Source organism: Apium graveolens, chromosome 2 (assembly GCF_009905375.1).
Source record: "Apium graveolens cultivar Ventura chromosome 2, ASM990537v1, whole genome shotgun sequence".
Classification (NCBI taxonomy): domain Eukaryota; kingdom Viridiplantae; phylum Streptophyta; class Magnoliopsida; order Apiales; family Apiaceae; genus Apium; species Apium graveolens.
Window position 1 is genome coordinate 105,306,457 of NC_133648.1, and position 20,518 is coordinate 105,326,974.

At 37.2% G+C, this 20,518-nt stretch overlaps 1 non-coding gene across 1 annotated transcript; it reads left to right on the plus strand.

The window, feature by feature from the left end:
* The first annotated feature begins 18,580 nt into the window (after positions 1 to 18,580).
* On the plus strand, positions 18,581 to 18,687 carry LOC141710412 (small nucleolar RNA R71). The gene has a single exon (XR_012570934.1). It is a non-coding gene; the product is annotated as a small nucleolar RNA R71 (small nucleolar RNA).
* Positions 18,688 to 20,518: the final 1,831 nt, after the last annotated feature.

Sequence of the window (20,518 nt, forward strand, 5' to 3'; positions counted from 1 at the left end):
GCAACAATAGGAGGAATAATAAGTGATGGATTGATAAAGTGAGTGGACTGCAAGAAAGTATCAGTACTTAGACCTGTAGGGAGATTATCAGAACTTAGTACATCAGAGTTTAACCGAGGATCAACAGACTATAGTTCAGCAGCTATTTCTTTTGTACTCTGTGCATCTGCAAAATATAATAAGTAACACTAAATCTCTATATTATTTTAAATTACTCACTACTCCTCACACCACACATCTCATAACTTTTAATAGTTAGAGTTTCCTTACAAGGATTACTAAATCCTGACTCTCATCTACCTCTCATTTTGCCAGGAAGGATCCTGCCTCTCTTTAATTCTATTTTTCTCTAAATCTTTTCTCACATTCTCACATGAAAAGCTCAGATAATCTTGTCCTACAGAAATAAGAGGTGGCTAAAGAAAGGTTGTATGTGGTCATACAACTAGAGGTAGTCCTTAAATAAAGGTCTAGATATAATCAAACCAAAAAGATTTATAACATGATTGATAAATACAGATAAGACAAATCAATATTTAAAATAAATGCTGATAAAGTGAAATCAGTATTTATACCTTGTGATTCTGAAGACTCGGCTTCTTTGAAAATATCCAATGGTGGGAATGATAAGATATCAGTAGATGGTGGTGATGGATGAATCCTGCCTTCAGTATCTATAACCAATATCACTGCTTCAGGAGTTAAGCCTTCATTACAACTTTGATGCAATGGTTCTTGTGGGGCTAGAGATTTAGAGGTTGCTGGATGACTTTGACACCCAGGTTCTTGTGTACCCCTCTCCTTAGATTGAATTTCAAACTCCTGAGCTTTTCCATGTTGAAAACCAGCTCTTTGCTTTGAAGTGTGCCTTTGAATAGACTTGCAAATGTCTTTGACTCTTGCAAATTCATCTGATATCCTTGAAGTTTCTGCATCATGCCATTGTTGAATGGACTTTTCAGCAAGAGGCTTTATTCTTTCAGTATCTGCTGCACTACTTTGAAGTGCAGGTTCATGTGTGATTGGATCAGAATTTGTAGTAGTTGCTATATCCCTTTGAGATACAGGTTCTTGTGTGCTTGATCCAAGAAACACTCATTCCCTTTGCAGCCTCTTGACACTATCATATATTTGCTCATGAGTGATTTCCCTCACTCTTTTTCTTATCCGCTTCACTAGAGAATCAGATAGTCAGCATTTGTCTGAAATTCAGGATTTATTGGAGTAGATGCACTATGTGTCTCCTCAACAATTTCTTTTTTTTTATCTTGATCAGGTTCTGAGTATAGTAGGCTTTGGCCAGCTTTTTTTTTCTTGGACTTGGGCTTGTACCAGTCTCATTAGTATTTCTGGCACTTTGAACTACAGCAATAGATGTGCCCTCATCAGTTGGTAGAACAACTGGTCTTCGAGAAGAATCGGGATTTAAGCTTAAAAATTTTGAGGATAAAGTAGCATTGTCTTCATCGTCATCTGATTTTAATCCTGCAAGTACAAGCTTCCCCCTTACATATTCTGAAGGTTTAGAAGATTGAGGAACTTATGTTGCATCAGCTTTTGATTTGGCTACATCAGTACTTATAGCAGATGATTTCCTACCCTCCTAGGGTTTCTCAACTGGAGCCTCCACCCTAGCAGCCAGCTTCAGTGTCTTCCTTTTTATAACAGGTATCTTTTGAGAGGCACCTGAGGTGGTTTGTGTTTGTGTTTGGGTTTGGGTTGTTGTGCTGGGGTGAGCTACAGGGGGTTCCCAATGGTGATTTCCTGCAGCTGAACCTTGCAATGAACAAGTTCCTAGCAACCAATGGCAACCTCAAAGGAGCTAAATCTTCTTTCTTTTCATCTTGTGAGATGATATCATAAAAAGCCCTTTTTGTTAGCTTAAATATTGATACAATTTGATTAGAGGGGATAGGGATATCATGGAAATAGAGATTGAAAATTAACTGATAGAATCTAGCATAATATACAATATTCATATCATCAGTTAATCTATCACCAATAAAACATAAGACTACTTTACCAAAGTCATAATTTTCACCAAGAATTAGAGAGTACCCTATTTGTTGTGTCATAATAGGAAGAGCATCAAAGTTGGAAGATTTATTGTTGAAGGCCTTTGTGATGCAATTGAAAAAGAAATTATATTCCTTTCTAATCCCATTCCTCTTCAATTGGCTAAGATTCTTCAAATCCATGCCATAGCTTATCTCAGTGAAAAACCTCCTCATTTCAGCATTTCCCACAAAAGTAGTGTAAGAGGCATGAGCAGGCAACTGTAATGCATCCTTTACAGTTTAAGGAGTGATAATCTTTGTCTTATTGTTAAACTCAAACACCAGATTTGGAGTCCTATTGGCACCTCCATCATCATAAACACCAGTTCTCCAGATAGCTAGTATCTGGTCACCTGAGATTGTGGGTGGAACTGTGAGAGCAAACCCAATCTCACTGGAGCTCAAAAAGTCCTGAAATATATGAAAGTCGATATTGACACTGTTGTTATCCAGTATAGCCGAGTAATTGTTAGTAACAAACTTATCACCACCATAGTTAAAAGGTTTAGAAGCAGCAGGTCAAGTTATTGTAAATATGCAAGAAAAAAGTTTCAAGAAGAAATTAGGGTTTCAGAGTTTGCGGGTGAGAGAGAGGGAGAGAATTAGTAGAGAAGAAGATAGAGATTAGATAAAGTGTTAATTTGCAATCAATAATTGATTTGGTTTAACACTTCTCTCAAACTCAGAAACGTTTCAGTTTAGTGGGACACGTGGCAGCCTGCTGTTGACTATAAAAATAATCATGTAAACGTGTAATAAAGGTAGTTATTGCGCGCACAGTTTCCCTGAATAATGTCTTCTGTATACTCAAACATTTCTACATATCCTCACGCCATCAATAAATAACTTTAATCATGCATAAATTACCCATTTGCATACTACTTTATTAGGATGAAAACATGCGCTAATATTCACGCAAGTATACGCGATCGCAAGTAATATAGAATTTTTTCTAGTTCGTTCCCACAGAGACTGGTTTAGGTTAATTTTCATCAATGTACTTATGCAACAACGGTATGGTTATTATTCAATGCTAAGACGAATAACAATGTGGTTGTTTATAACTAAGATATTAACTAACATGCAATTAACTAAGAGAATTGAGGTTGAATTACTCAAATGACACAAACATGGGATTCTAACTTCATTACTACTTCATTCAATAGCCTTTTTGTTCTTAACCTTAACATGCAATGGTGATGACAACTAATCGGATAACACAAAACTAGTAAACGCCAACTTTCGTTCTATGAATACCCTACTACCAGACATCCACAAAAGAGATAGACGCTGAATAGACACCAAGTATGTTGAGACCCTATATGTCTATAGAATTTGACAACATAAAGGTTTAATGCGCAAGTTATCTATCATGATTATATAGGGCAAGTAAGATGGTTAAAATTACCTACGAATCATGCATAACAAATACATGATCCTATTCTAGCATGGCAAGTTCTAAACCTCTAAATTCATTGTCACTTCATTAGAGATTAACACGCTATCTTATAAGTTTGCGACGTTCATAAGATGAATAACCACAACCAATACTAGGAAATAATGCAATCACCACACACTAAGGTATCGAAACATATTAACTATTGAAATCCATAAGTAAATCCGCTAGAACCCCACGATAATGATTAGCCCATAACCGAACTCATCATCACCGTGGGTTCCGATGAAAGCATGGTATAACTAACTAAGTCTATATAAAATGAATAATAAACAAAGTACATTAAACAAGAGTATAGGTTCAACAAACAAGAAAACTAGCATCCAAGATTACAACTTAAAACAAAGAATCACAAGAATAAACTAGATCATCTTCGCCTTGGTTTTATTTGTGAAAAGGTCTTCTTGTTGCCTTCTCCTTAAGCTCTGTTATGAAAAATGTCTTTAAGTTGTCTTTAAATAACAGCCCAATTAATCCCGAAGCCCGGAAAATAGTCTTCTAATTGAAACAGGAATTTATTATCCCAACACGGCGCGGCCGTGTGCTTCATCAGCGCGGGCGCACTGTCCTCCTGCATCTCTGGCGCGGCCATGCGCTAGCACAGCGTGGGCGTGCTGATCTTCTGGAAAAAATGATTTTGCTTTCTTTATTTTGCTAGTTCTTGATGGATTTCTACGAGCAAACTCCCAGGACACTTTCCTAACATCATTTTAGCATCAAAGCAATGCTAAATCACCTCGATCCCTTACATATGCTTGAAATGCAAAATACTACAAAAACACATCAAAAACACAAATAACTTGAGTACAAAACATCAATTTGAAGCCTTTATAGAGCATTCTAAGTGGACATAAATGCCACTAAACACACACCCAAACTTAAATCGATGCTTGTCCTCAAGCATAAACACACTCAAAGAACAAGAAATAAAAATACATGAATGCAAGCTACATGAACGCAATGATCCCCACAGAATAACTAAACCAACCAATAAGCAACATCTCAACAAATGCAGTTTTTCGCACAAAAACCAATCAAATCCCATAATTCAACTTACAAGCCCAAAACGTGCGTGTGTGCAAATGCATAATAGGTATACTATCACAACTAGATCAATAATCATGACTCACTACTCATCAAGGCAATCACAAGGTTATAAATAGAATAAAAGCTAAACTCAAAATGACTGACAACACTTCATTTTTATATCGGAGTTATACAAGGATTCATGCTTTTATTGATAACACAAAAACAAACACAAAGATGCTTATTTTGATCGTGCAATGAGTGAGGTCCACAAAAGACTTATGCAAAAATATACCCATGTAGCGAGTGTTAGGTTAGTGGATCCCAGACTATAAAATCCTTAGGTCACTAGGCACAAAGTCCCCTAAGAACTTAATAACTCGAGTATTAAAGAGCCCACTCGTGATCAATTATGCATCAACACATATTTTCTTTTTTTGCTTTCTTTTTTTTCTCTTTTTTTTCTTTTTTTCACATGATTTCTGAACGAGTGTGTTTCGCTCCATCTCGTTCAACCCTAGACTACTTATATAAAATGAGTCGGCTACTAGCCATTTGACACCTAGCCAAAACAACTAGCAATGAAATCCAATTTTTTTTCTCCAATTTTAAAAATTCATGTTATATTGTCATTAAGAGAATATCCTAAATTCTAAATATAAACAAGCGATTAAACCTCGACAAACAAATAAGACATGACCATGATATAGCATTCAAGTAACCTATAAGACTTAGTGAAATTTATTGTTTCTAGCATGCAAATCAACTCGATAGGACTTAATATCGGAGTTCATTTTTATATCGGAGTTATACAAGGATTCATGCTTTTATTGATAACACAAAAACAAACACAAAGATGCTTATTTTGATCGTGCAATGAGTGAGGTCCACAAAAGACTTATACAAAAATATACCCATGTAGCGAGTGTTAGGTTAGTGGATCCCAGACTATAAGTCACTAGGCACAAAGTCCCCTAAGAACTTAATAACTCGAGTATTAAAGAGCCCACTCGTGATCAATTATGCATCAACACATATTTTCTTTTTTTTGCTTTCTTTTTTTTTCTCTTTTTTTTCTTTTTTTCACATGATTTCTAAACGAGTGTGTTTCGCTCCATCTCGTTCAACCCTAGACTACTCATATAAAATGAGCCGGCTACTAGCCATTTGACACCTAGCCAAAACAACTAGCAATGAAATCCAATTTTTTTTCTCCAATTTTAAAAATTCATGTTATATTGTCATTAAGAGAATATCCTAAATTCTAAATATAAACAAGCGATTAAACCTCGACAAACAAATAAGACATGACCATGATATAACATTCAAGTAACCTATAAGACTTAGTGAAATTTATTGCTTCTAGCATGCAAATCAACTCGATAGGACTTAATATCCCTTTATACGACATCACTACACTAGCATCAATATCACAAATTAATCCGAAAAGAAAACTTAAGGGATCATGCTATAATGCACATGCAACTATATGCAACATACTAACATGCAAACAAACACTACATGAAATATGCAATTATATGAACTAAACTATCATGAATATGGAAACTATATGGACACACACATAACATATATTCCTTAACTACCACCCCCAAACTTAAAATATTCACTGTCCTCGGTGAAGGTTATAGTAAGGAATCAGGCATACCTACTTGGAACCAGGATCATCACCCTCAACGGGTGGAGTGTCAGGAGTGTCCGGAGGCGGGTATACAGAGTCCTCAGCGAATACTAGACACTGGATATCAACTCCCGTGGCTCTGAATACAGTCCCCAACGCCTAGGTGAGATCATGTGCAAACCTACTATGGATGTCATGCATCGCATCCATCATCCTTATGAAGCGCCTATAATGCGCTGAACCTAAAGAAGCACTATCCTTAACATCCTGATGTTGCTGCGACCGTGAAGGACCGGACTCACCCAACTCAGCTCTCCAAGTTGCTCTGCTCGTCTAAGTCGTACCACCAACATATCCCTGAGGTGCTGGCCGTCCACCTGGAAAATGATCATATGAGTAACTGAGCCCCTTCGGATCAGGCTTCTCATTGTACCACTCCTGCATACTCAACAACGTCGAACTATCAATCGGGGCACTAGAAAGCTACAACTGCTCGTATGCGGGCCAATGAACTCTAACCGCCACACACAGCTTCGTCACAATGGACGCATAGGGAATAGAACCCGTAGTACTGCCTCGCAGAAACCTCAATATACCCTGATAAATCACAGACCCCGAGTCCACATAATCACCCTGCAGAATCCCCCATAATAATCGTGCACACTCCATAGTAACATCATGCACGTGAGAAGATGGCATAATGTTGGCATTAATAAAAGAATTTCATGCACGTGCAAACCTGTTCATGCACGAGGCAGGGAAAGTGGCATACTCGTTCGTGCCCTTCTTGAACTTGCAGTGAGTCTCTGGCACACATAATGTAGCAACAATCAAATCCAAGTTAAAATCATCCCCCATCTTAGCATTTCAATCCTCCTGCTCTAGCCTCCTCTCGAGCTGGTTAATCACCCTCCGAATCGCATCTACGGTATAATCCACCGTCAACCCCCTAACCACAAAATACCCGTTTTTCTCCACCTTCGCGTTCACGTAAAACTCGCGAACCACACTCATGGGCACAACAGCTGGTGCCTCGCAAAAAGCAATCCAACCCATCTCCACAATCATCTCCAACAACTTACCATCCCTCCCCTATGGCAGAAAATCTTGCTTCTTGGATATGGGCTTCGAAAGCAACCTCGTACACTCCGCCTCAGCCTCCGGAGTTGTAAACCTTGGCCTCACACCCCTAACACTAGAAGAATCGGTGGTGCTACTGCTAACTTGGGTTCGTTGTCTTTTGGGTGCCATTGAATTGAAAGAGAAAGTAAGAGATGTGTATAAGAGAGATGTATGATTTGAGAATTGAAAAGTAATGGAGAGATTTGTGTATAAGTGTGTGTATATATAGGAAGAGAATTAGGTTTAGAATAGAAGTGGGATTTGATTAAGGGAATAATGGGAGTAATGGGATGTTTGAAACTGAATTGGAGAGGGAAATATGGAAGGTGGGAATAAGAAATTCGGGTGTGATTTGATTTTGTATTTGATTTTCGATTTCCTGATTTTTTTTAGGTCCAGGGAGCCAGCGCGGCCGCCGCGCATACCAGCACGGGCACACCGTGCTACTGTACTTATAGCATGGCTGCCCTACTTCTTAGTGCGGCGCACCGTGCTACTGGAGTTTCAGCACGGCTGCCCCGCTTCTCAGTGCGGGTGCGCCGTGCTACTGTGGTTGACACTGAAATTTTTCTTATTCTGATTTTTTTTTGTAGTTTTCTCCTTGTTTTCTTCTTCCTCTATTTATTAATGTACAACAAACTTGGGTTGCCTCTCAAGAAGTGCTTGGTTTACGTCTCTAGCTTGACGTAGAATTCCCGAGATCATGTGGACAATAAAACGACACTAACCACCTCATGATTTGCCGTATCCACATAGTAATGCTTCAATCGTTGTCCATTCACCTTGAACGCTTGGCCTGGATCATTCTCAAAAATCTCCACCGCTCCATGTGGAAATACAGTTTTGACAACAAACGGCCCTGACCACCTCGACTTCAATTTTCCAAGAAAAAGACGGAGACGCGAGTTGAACAAAAGTACTTGTTGCCCCGGCATAAATTATTTAAGCACTAGACCCCTGTCGTGCCACCTCTTGACTTTCTCCTTGTACATTTTGTTGTTCTCATACGCTTGAAGTCAGAACTCATCGAGTTCATTCAATTGAAGCATCCTTTTCTTTTCAGCTGCATCCATATCAAGGTTCAACTTCTTCAAAGCCCAATACACTTTATGCCCGAACTTCACAGGAAAATGATATCCTTTTTCATAAACCAGCTGAAATGGCGACATGCCTAGTGGAGTCTTGTATGTTGTTCGATACGCCCAAACAGCTTCATCCAGCTTCAAAGACCAATCCTTCCTTGATGGACATACAACTTTCTCTAGAATATGCTTGATCTCTCTGTTAGATACCTCAGCTTGACCATTGGTCTAAGGATGGTAGGCTATAGCAATGCGATGATTCACATTATACCTTTGCATCATGGTAGTGAACTTGCGATTGTAGAAATGCGATCCCTCGTCACTGATTATGACTCTTAGAGTCCCAAATCTTATGAATATCTGCTTATGAAGAAAATTAAGCACTACATTCACATCATTTGTCGGCAAAGCCTTGACTTCAACCCATTTCGAGACATAATCAACCGCCAACAAGATATACTGATTGTTGCAAGATGAGACAAAAATGCCCCATGAAGTCAATTCCCCAAACATCGAAGACTTCAACCTCGAGAAGCACATTAAGAGGCATCTCATCCCTCTTGGACATATTACCAACACGCTGGCTGTGATCACACTTCAAAACAAACTGATGCGCATCCATAAATAATGTAAGCCAGAAGAATCCTTCTTGAAGGATACGAGCTGCTGTCTTTTCTCCACCATAGTGCCTCCATAAAAAGTCGAATGACAGTCTTGCAAGATCCCCCCCCCATTTCTCTGTATGGAATACATCTCCTGATGATTTAGTCAGCTCCTTACCAAAATAAAAATGACTCATCCCACATGTACCACTTCACCTCATGAAGAAACTTCTTCCTTTGAGCAGAAGACAAGTCTGGAGGCATAATATTGCTCACAAGGTAGTTCACAATGTCTGCGAACCACGATTCTTCCTCTTGCACCCCAAACAACTGCTCATCGGGAAAAGACTCATTAACCAATGTCTTATCCTGTGAAGTTGCACTCGGATCTTCAAAACGAGAGAGATGATCAGCGACTTAATTCTCAGTACCTTTTATGTCCTTAATCTCTAACTCAAATTCCTGAAGTAAAAGAACCCATCAAATCAGTCTAGGCTTCGAGTCCTTCTTCGAGACGAGATAGCGAATAGCAGCGTGATCAGTGAAAACTGTCACCTTCGTCCCAAGCAAATAAGATCGAAACTTCTCAAAATCATAGACAATAGCCAATAGCTCTTTCTCAGTAGTAGTATAGTTCAGTTGAGCACTATTGAGGGTCTTACTAGCATAGTAGATCACATGAAATATATTGTTCTTCATCTTCCCAAGAACTGCTCTAACTGCATAGTCACTTGCATCGCACATCATTTCAAAAGGTTCGTCCCAATTAGGTGCAGTTATAACAGGTGCCGTTATCAAACTCTTCTTTAAGATCTCAAAAACAATGAGGTACTCATCATCAAACTTGAAAGGGACATCTTTCTCTAAAAGATTGCACAACGGTTTAGAGATTTTAGAGAAGTCCTTGATGAAACGTCGATGGAAACCCGCATGACCAAGAAAGTTGCGGACTCCTTAACTGAAATTGGTGGGGGAAGATTTTCAATGAACCCCACCTTGGCTCTGTCCACCTCAAGACCTTTACTAGAGACCTTGTGCCCAAGAATAATGCCCTGTTGCACCATAAAGTGATATTTCTCCCAATTGAGAACCAGATTGGTCTCAACACACCTTTTAAGAAATAATCTTAAATTTAGTTATTAATTATTTGTTTATTTAATTATTAGATATTTTATATATTTAGCAATAGATTAATTATTAGAGAAAAATATTATTTTAGAATTGTTTAGTAGTGGGGTAGTGGAGTATTGAAGTAAATTATGGACATATAATTTACCCATTAATTAGTAGTGGTTAGTTTTAGTAGTAGTTAGTTTTAATATGTTTGTAAAGCCTATATAATGGCTAGTTTACCTTGAGTTTTAGAAGAGGAAAAGAAAACAAGAAATATAGCAGTACAAGTTCTCTGCAAAAAAATGTAGGTGTCTTTCTTTCTCTAAGTTTTTTCAAGCACTCGTCAAAAGAATCACCGAATATAGAGAAATTGTCCATAAAAACCTCCACATTTTGACCAATCGTGTCAGAAAAAATGGCCATCATACATCTCTGATATGTGGCAGGTGCATCACACAAACCAAAAGAAACTCTTCTAAAGGAAAAAATACCAAACAGACAAGTGAAGGTAGTCTTTTCCTGATCTTCTGGAGTGATGCAAATCTGATTATAACCCGAATAACCATCCAGAAGACAATAATATTCATGCCCAGCCAATCTGTCAAGTATCTGATCAATAAAAGGAAGAGGGAAGTTATCCTTCCTCGTGGCCTTGTTCAGCTTCCTATAGTCCATACAAACTCTCCACCCCGTGACTGTTCGAGTGGGAATAAGCTCATTCTTCTCATTAGCAACCACTGTAATGCCTCATTTCTTTGGCACACACTGAACTAGACTCACCCAAGAACTGTTAAAAATAAGATAGATGATCCCTGCATCTAGCCACTTGAGAATTTCCTTCTTCACAACTTCATTCATGATCGGATTAAGCCTTCTATATTGCTCAACAGTAGGCTTGCTACCTTCCTCTAGCAGAATTTTATGCATACAATAAGAAAGGATTGTTTCCCTTAATATCTGCTATAGTCCACTCAATTGCTGATTTGTACTCTCTTAGAATTCTTAAGAGCTTTTCCTCATCACATCCTGAAAGGTCAGATGTAATAATAATAGGCAAAGTAGATGCATCACCTAAAAAAGCATACCTTAAGTGTTTCGGCAATGGTTTAAGCTCGAGTGTAGGAGCTTCTTCAATAGATGGCTTGTTAGGTCCAAAAGGTACATACAGAGGGGGGGTGAATGTATGTTCTTCGTTTTTTGTGGCGCCCTCCAAACCCGGGTCAGAAGTTTGGGGTCCACACACACACCTTATTAATAACCTGCTTATAGTAATGATAAAGATAATAATATGCAGTGACCCTACTTACTAACTACCACGGACCACAACAGGTTAAAGTATGCACACAAGCCAAACACACTTATTTATATTACAAGCCGTTCAAATCTCAACTATCCAAACTCAGAACTGAGTAATAAACATTATTACAAACTTTTACAAACTTAGATTATTCCAAAAGAAGCCTACTAGCTTAGCTCGATCAACCTGAACCCCTAGATCTCGTGCTGGACTGGGGATCCTCGGTACTAACCGGTTCCTTCTTAACTGGAAAAGAACATAAACAATATCGCACAAATGAGCTAACTAGCTCAGCAAGTCACAGTGATAAAACTGAGAATAATGATCATCAGGTAAATATGGTTATGATATCAAGTGAACAATGGATTATGATTTAGAATTGGATATTATATTTTCATTTTAAAAACCAAGGTTAGGCTGTTGATCAGTCACGCACTAACCACGAGCAAAGCACACAACACTGCTTTAACTACTAGATCCAAGGCACACATTGGCCTAACTTGACCATTATATGGTCTGACCACGAATCTGGTCCACAATTTTATAAAAACAATCCAATTCTACCATAATAACAGAAAAAGCAGTAATAAACAATAAACAGGATCATTAACAACATTGGACGTTCAATAATGAAAATGGTTTCAATCTGTATAAAGATCAATATGGCATTTCCAAAGTTTGGCTGTTAGGTAATGAAAGAATTGGATAACAAAGGAATCAACATTTCAGGGTTCCAAGGATTTGGTCTTTCAAAACATAAGATACAATGGTTTGAATGTGTAAGCAATCTGGTTCAGTGTTTAATATTTAGTTTTTATGTATTTGTGGAGTAGTATCGTATATTTGAGGTTCGTATTTGGGTATACAATAATCAATGGTCTAGAAAGAATCAGGTTTATGGCTCAAGATCAATAACTGGAATCAAGGTTTAGGGTTCAGTGCTTCAAAGCACTTGCAATATAAAACAGGAATATCAATCACTACAATATCTCGAGAAAGTTCAGAACACTTGCCTGGTACTAGCTTACTACACTGCACTTGCTCTCAATCACCACTGTCTTACTCCTTGACTATCTATTTCCCTTTCCTACACCTTGCCTCTTCTGCTCACATATCATAAGCATCTATTAATATTTAACTCATACGATTCTATTCGACACATACTTCTATCTACCCTTCGTTTCACCCAAATCCGATTAGCGGATTGAAAGTTACGCAATAAACAAGTAAACATCGAATATACAGACCGACAATTAACCAATAAGTCACATATAACACATAACACATCACATAATCAATGACATATCATTTATAAAGAAGTTTCGGGTTATAAATAGACTTTCGGATATTTAAAATAATTTTTAAAACATTTTTTGGAATTAAAACGGGTCGTTGGATCAATTTCGGAGTAATAAACAGGGTTCGGTTGGCCCATTCTCGCTTCAAAACAATTGTATAATAATTATCGAGCCTTGAAAATAATTTAAATTAATATTTTAAAGCTCGAAACTATTTTTTGGAATTTTTAAATCATTTTTAAATCATTTTTAAATAATTAAATCTAATTAAATAATTAATTAAAATCAATTAATAATTAATTACATCAATTAATCAATTAATTTTTTAATTAATTGACCAATTAATCAATTAAAAATTAACTGAAATTAATTAACTAAATAATACAGATTTATTTTTGAATTAAAAATAATTTTTGGGATTAAAATAATAATTTTTAGAATTTTCAGAAATTAAAATCGAATTTTTATAATAAAAATAAATAGGAAATATGATTTTTGAATAATTTTAAAACAGGAATCATATTTTTGAAAACTCTGGAAAGTTCAGGGACTGAACTTCATCGTTTTCAAAAGATGAGGTACTAAACTGCAATTTTGACAGGGGCCGCCGGGAAAATGTCGGGAGTGGCCGGAGAACACGTTCCCGGCATCCTCACCCCACCACAAGCTCCAGATCACATCTACAGACAACCAGGAATCGATTCATGCAATCAAAACATATCAATAACCCCAGACTTGGCCGGAAATTGGCCAAGAACATCGCCGGTTTCCGGCAAAACATCGAAAACTTAAAAAGACAACTCCCTACGATTCAAGCATCCTCTGTTAACGAGCTATATACCAATCGATTGCAAATTTCATAAGGAACATAATCCACTATAAATGAACAGCTAATAACCCCTAAATCAAATAGCCCCAAATTTCAATTGAAAACATCCATACGGGTTATAAACCCTAATTTTGAAATTCGAGAATTAAACCCACTGTTGAGCATGTTATTGAACTCCAAATCAGATGTATGACATATGAAAATCATTAGGAAAACAAGCTCTACAACATGCAATCATCAAATCATACAAACAATCATCCGAACAAAAATTCATATTTTTAATAAAAATAATTCGAAAATAAATAAATTTTCAAAAAATAAACCTTGATTTCTGCAGTGATATGGAACACAGAATCTGGTAGTACTCCTTGAGACCTTCGATTTGATTACTCCAACTTTTCCAACTGATTTCAATAACACCTTGAAATTGTAGTTTGATTCTCAGAAGGTTTTATGAATTTAGGGTTTTTCTCTGGAAAATTATATAATTACTAACTGCAAATGAATTTTGATACGAAATAAAATACGGTAAAGGCTATTTATAATTACGGAAAATTAGTATCCCGTTGGATCATTCCGGATATAAAACGGTATGTTTAATTATAAAAACTGATCCAAACGGTATCGGTTTTCGGGAAAATTATCCAAATCAGTACAATTTGTACTGCGGTCTTGGTCTCAGCACCTGGTTACACGTACTACGAGGTGATAATTGGGATAGTTTAATAAAAAGCTCCCGTTTATCGAAAATACGAGTTTTATTGATTTACCGAGACGAATATTGTATCGAAAATGTTGCGCCGGGACCCGCGCAGGACAAATCGTACGCCGGATCGAAAAAGTCGAAACATGGAATATGCTCGGAATATTATAATTAGGTTAGGAATGAGTTCTCAGAAGAGTTTTGGGTTCCAAAAACATAACAACGGATGACGTCGGTTGGTTCCCGTTTTTATAAAATAGATTTTAAATACTCGAAAAAAGATTTTATAAATTTCATATGATCCTTATAAATCCATAAATCAACATAAAAATAATTAGGAAGACATGACAATTATCTATATTTTATTTTGGACATATAAAAATTAAAATACTCAATTAATAATATTTTTAAACATCGAAACACATTTAACACTTAACAAATAATTCACAGAATAGATACTGAACACATATATTAATTATTTATTAGCAAAAATAATTACAGGATATATCCCGGATATTACATTTTTCATTAAATAATTACAGCGGAAAATAAAACTCGAAAATGAAATAAACAAACGCAAGGAGATTCATGAAATGATTCTTGTTATTAAGAAATTAAACCGTAAAGAGTTGCTTACAACTCTAAATAAAAATATTCGGAGCAACAAATATAGAGAGAACCAAAAACATTAACTATCAATCTAGGGTTTTATCTATCACTCTAAGAATGTAAAGCTCTCATCAAAAGGTATTAAATACAATCAAGAGAGCTTTAAATAATTAGTGCTACAAGTTTGTAAGGCTTTAAATGGTGTGGAACAAATTGGACATGACCTCCCCTTGTAAAATGAAGCTTTTAAAGAGTGCTGAGATAAAACTTCAAGAGCTTAGCACTTTGTAAAAATGGAGGAGATGGAGATCCAATTTGCTGCTGATTGATTATATAGATAGGTAGGGTGGAGAGAGAAGAGGGACACGCGGCTGATTCTTGTCCATACAATTTAAATTTCCAGCTTGCATAAATCAACCTGCGACCAGAATATTTTATCAACTGGCAACTCAGAATAATTACTCAACATGCGCTTTGAATTTCCTTCTTATTTGATTAACTTGCGACGTGAGAAATACAACCTGCGACTTGATGCTTAAACACAATCAACCCGCACCTCATTCATTCAAATAACTTGTGCTAAACAATTTTTGTTCCAATTCAATACCCAACCTGCGACACTTGTTTGATAAATAAACAAAACAGCAGCTTTGTTTGAGCTGATTTGTACACTAAGTTGTACAAAATAAAGTAAATGAATTTCCTTTGATTTCTGATTGCACATGCAGGTACAGGTTGTTCATACGGAGAACCAAACGCTCCAGGAAGGGAGGTTGATCCACGCACTGGAAGAAACAGGAGGAGAGTCCCCCGCGTACGTGTCACGCGCGTGGTACGCAGTCCGGGAAGGTAAAGCAAAACCCTGCCATTTCTTTGTACAACAGATTAAATTGTTTATGTTCAACTAGCAGGTGTACACATGATTTGAATTGATATTTGTAGCCGGGTCCTGCAAGCCAAAACCAACCAAGCTGCTATCTTTATTTTCATTTTCTGGTTTCATTTGTTTCCTTTGTTTCCAAATGAAACATGCATGCATGATTTGAACTTTCCTTTTGCAAACTATGTACTGATTTTTGATTTCTTTTGCTTTCAAATAAATCGATTTTCTGGCTGGTAATTAAATAAAATAAATATTTGACATTTAAAATAAATAAATAAATAAATAAGCTGTGAATTTATTTATTTATTTAAATAAAATTCAAACATTAATTTTAATTTACCAAAATTATATATTGATATTAAATAAAATAAATAAATATTTTGAGATTCATTTATTTATTTAATAAAAATCAATTTTTAATTTATTTATTTTAAAATCAAATGTGATATTAAATTAAATAAATAAATGATTAATTTTTCATTTATTCATTTAATAAAAATCAGTCATTGATTAAAAAATAAATCATGTAAATCCTCGGGATGTACTCCTTTGTATCTACAGGCCTTCTAATCTCCGGTATTTTGTACCTTAAAATATTTCAGGCTCCTCAAGTACAAAAGCCACTTAATAGTATTTCTAAAAATAATACTCGGTTTCCTTTCATGGATCATTGACGTCTCGTGCAAGGGTCTGGTTCACAGACGACTAGTTCCGCTCTCAGGCCTTCGTATTATACCCGTACAAACCACTGTTAAGTCTTCTACCAGATATAACCAACTACACTAGGAATCCTTGAGGTCTTCACACTGATTCTGATAACTACTTCGAATGACTCCAACCTTATTTCTTCGATGCCTGAACATATTAATGAACTTCATACGGATCACGGTTGACGTCTTCTTCACTGCAGCTAACAAAACCTTTTATGCATATACCCAATAAATAATCTTTACTGATTCTAGTGGACATAGATTATTTCAAAGTCCTTGTCCTATGTTGAGTTATTTAAACCAGTATTGTTGAGTTATACATATAGCTTCAATCTTGCTCAACATGGCTTGAGGCTTTTGGAGACTTGTTCAGCTCCTCCAATCCAAGAGATTCAAAAGGCATATCCAGCTTTCCCTTCCAAGGAGAAGCTTTCAAAATATTGCAATTGTTCATCACCTTCGTCATCTTCACTATCTGAATTCCCCAACAAGGCTTTCTCTAAGGCATCAGACCTTAGTATCTGATCAAGTTCTGAAGTAACCACAGAATCGACCAATTCCACTTTTAAGCACTCCTCATTATCAGTAGGGAATTTCATGGCATTGAACATATTGAAAGTCACATCCTGATCCAGTACTCGCATAATGAGCTCACCCTTCTGCACATCAATCAAGGTTCGGCCAGTAGCCAAGAATGGTCTTCCCAAGATTATGGGAATCTTCTTATCCTCCTCAAAATCAAGAATTACAAAATCAGCAGGAAAGATGATTTTGTCCACCTTGACCAAGACATCCTCCACAATGCCTCGTGGATATGTAATAGAACGATCAGCCAACTACAAGGACATATAAGTAGGCTTTGGATCAGGTAAGTCCAACTTCTTGAAGACAGACAAAGGCATCAGATTGATGCCAGCTCCCAAATCACATAAGCACTTATCGAACGACAAGTTTCCGATGGTGCAAGGAATAGTGAAGCTTCCAGGATCTTTAAGCTTCGGAGGCAACTTCTGTTGCAACACAATACTGCATTCCTCCATAAGAGCAACGGTCTCTAAGTCATCGAGCTTCACTTTCCTAGAGAGAATACCTTTCATAAACTTTGCATAGCTAGGCATTTGTTTAAGAGCTTCAACGAAAGGTATGTTGATATGAAGTTTCTTAAAAACTTCCAAGAACTTAGCAAATTGTTTATCCAGCTTTTGCTTTTACAGCCTTTTAGGAAAAGGAGGTGGAGGATAGACCTGTTTTCCCCTGTATTACCCTCAGGAGGAGTGTTGACAGCAGCTGTCTTCCTTGGTTCCACTTCTGCTTCCTTCTGCACTTCTTCTTCAGCCACAACTTCAACTTCTGGAACTGGAGATTTTTCAGGATCGGGCAACTTTCCCAGACCTCAATGTAATTGCCTTAACCTGCTATTTAGCTTCCCTCTTGCCTGGCACTTCAGTGTCACTAGAGAGTGTACCAGGTTGTCAATTCAGCAAGGCATTAGCAATCTGCCCAATTTGATTCTCCAAGGTCTTGATAGAAACTGTTTGGTTCTTGCACATGAGCCTCAACTCCTCTTGTTCATATTTTTCATTAGATTGTGGTAGCTGCTGAAGTTGGAGTTGTTGTCTTGGTGCATATTGCGGCTGTTGAAAACCAGGAGGGTTGTATTGCTTAGCTGCATACTGCTGATAAGGATGTTGCCCCGCATTCTGAGTGTTGCTCCAGCTGAAGTTAGGATGATTGCAGTTGTTGGGATGATAGGAGGCTGGTACTGGTTGCTGCGACCTTTGAAAGTTGCTTACGAACTGAGCTGATTCACTAGAAGTAGCACACTAATCAGTCTCATGCGCACCAGCACAAAGCTCACAGACAGTAGTGATCTGATTAACTCCATAATTAGCCAAAGAATCCACCTTCATCGTCAAAGCCTGAAGCTGAGCAGCTATAGCAGTAGCTGTATCCACTTCCAGAATTCCTGCTACCTTGTCTTGAGGCATTCTCTGAGTTGGGTTTTGGTATTCATTAGCATTCATCATCTCAATCAATTCATAAGCTTTATTGTAGCTTTTAGCTCATAAGGCTCCTCCTGATGCTGCATCAAGCATGGGTCTAGAAGTTGCACCCAGCCCATTATAAAAGTAGTTAATGATCATCCAGTCAGGCATCCCATGATGAGGACACTTCCTAAGCATCTCCTTGTAGCGATCTCAAGCTTTACACAAAGATTCTCCAGACTACTGTGCAAATTGAGTAAGAGCATTCCTGATTGCAGCAGTCTTCGCTATAGGGAAGAATTTAGTGAGAAACTTCTAAGCAAGATCCTCCCATTTGGTGATAGATCCTGGTGGTAGAGAATGTAACCAACACTTAGCTTTATCCCACAGAGAGAATAGGAAAAGTCTCATCTTAATAGCATCTTCGGAAACTCCATTGAACTTGAAAGTGTCGCAGATCTTGATAAAATCTCTGATGTGCATGTTGGGGTCTTCTATAGGAGAACCCCTAAACTGAACTGAGTTCTGTATCATCTAGATCGTGCTCGACTTGGTCTTAAAGGTGTTAGCCGCGATGGCTGGCCTGATAATGCTAGACTGAATATCATTGATCTTTGGATGAGAATAGTCCATCAAAGCCTTCGGATTTGCTGCTTGATCTCCCATCTCAACTAGTGCTTCTTCCTCAACTTTCTCTACTTCTTCAAAAACTTCCTGAGCTACTACAACTTCTTCCTCGGCTTGATACAGTGTTCTCTTACGAGACCGAGAACGCGTATGCATACACGCTCGCTAGAGTACCTGAAACACGATAAGGGAACAAGTAAGTAACAATGTCTGAGTCAATGAACTTTAACGACCACTGATAACAAACACATAAACTAAAAATTAACACTGAGTCCCTAACAGCGGCGCCAAAAACTTGTTAGGACGAAAACACGCGCTAATATTCACGCAAGTATACGCGATCACAAGTAATATAGAATTTTTTTCTAGTTCATTCCCATAGAGACTGGTTTAGGGTAATTTTAATCAATGTACTTATGTAACGATGGTATGTTTATTATTCAATGCTAAGACGAATAATAAATTGGTTGTTTATAACTCAGATATTAACATGTAATTAACTAAGAGAATTGAGGTTGAATTACTTATATAACACAAATATGGGATTCTAACTTCATTACTCCTTCATTCAATAGCCTTTTTGTTCTTAACCTTAACATGCAATGGTGATGACAACTAATCGGATAACACAAAACTAGTAAACGCCAACTTTCGTTGTACGAATGCCCTACTACCAGACATCCACAAAAGAGATAGACGCTGAATAGACACCAAGTATGTTGAGACCCTATATGTCTATAGAATTTGATAACATAAAGGTTTAATGCGCAAGTTACCTATCATGATTACATAGGGCAAGTAAGATGGTTAAAATTACCTACGAATCATGCATAACAAATACATGAACCTATGCTAGCATGGCAAGTTCTAAACCTCTAAATTCACTGTCACTTCATTATGGATTAACACGTTATCTTATAAGTTCGCGAAGCTCATAAGACGAATAAGCACAACCAATACTAGGAAATCATGTAATCACCACACAATAAGGTATCGAAACATGTTAACTATTGAAATCCATAAGTAAATCCGCTAGAACCCCACGATAACGATTAGCCCATAACCGAACTCATCATCACCGTGGGTTCCGATGAAAGCATGGTATAATAAACTAAGTCTTTATAAAACGAATAATAAACAAAGTACGTTAAACAAGAGTATAGATTCAACAAACAAGAAAACTAGCATCCAAGATTATAACTTAAAACAAAGAATCACAAGAATAAACTAGATCCTCTTCGCCTTGGTTATATTTGTGCTCATAGGTCTTCTTGTTGCCTTCTCCTTAAGCTCTGTTATGAAAAACGTCTTTAAGTTGTCTTTAAATAGCAGCCTAATTAATTCAGAAGCACGGAAAATATTCTTCTAATTGAAATAGGAATATATTATCCCGACACGGCTCGGCCGCGCGCTTCATCATCGCGAGCCTCCTGCATCTCTGGCGCGGTCGCGCGCTAGCACAGTGAGGGCGCACTGACCT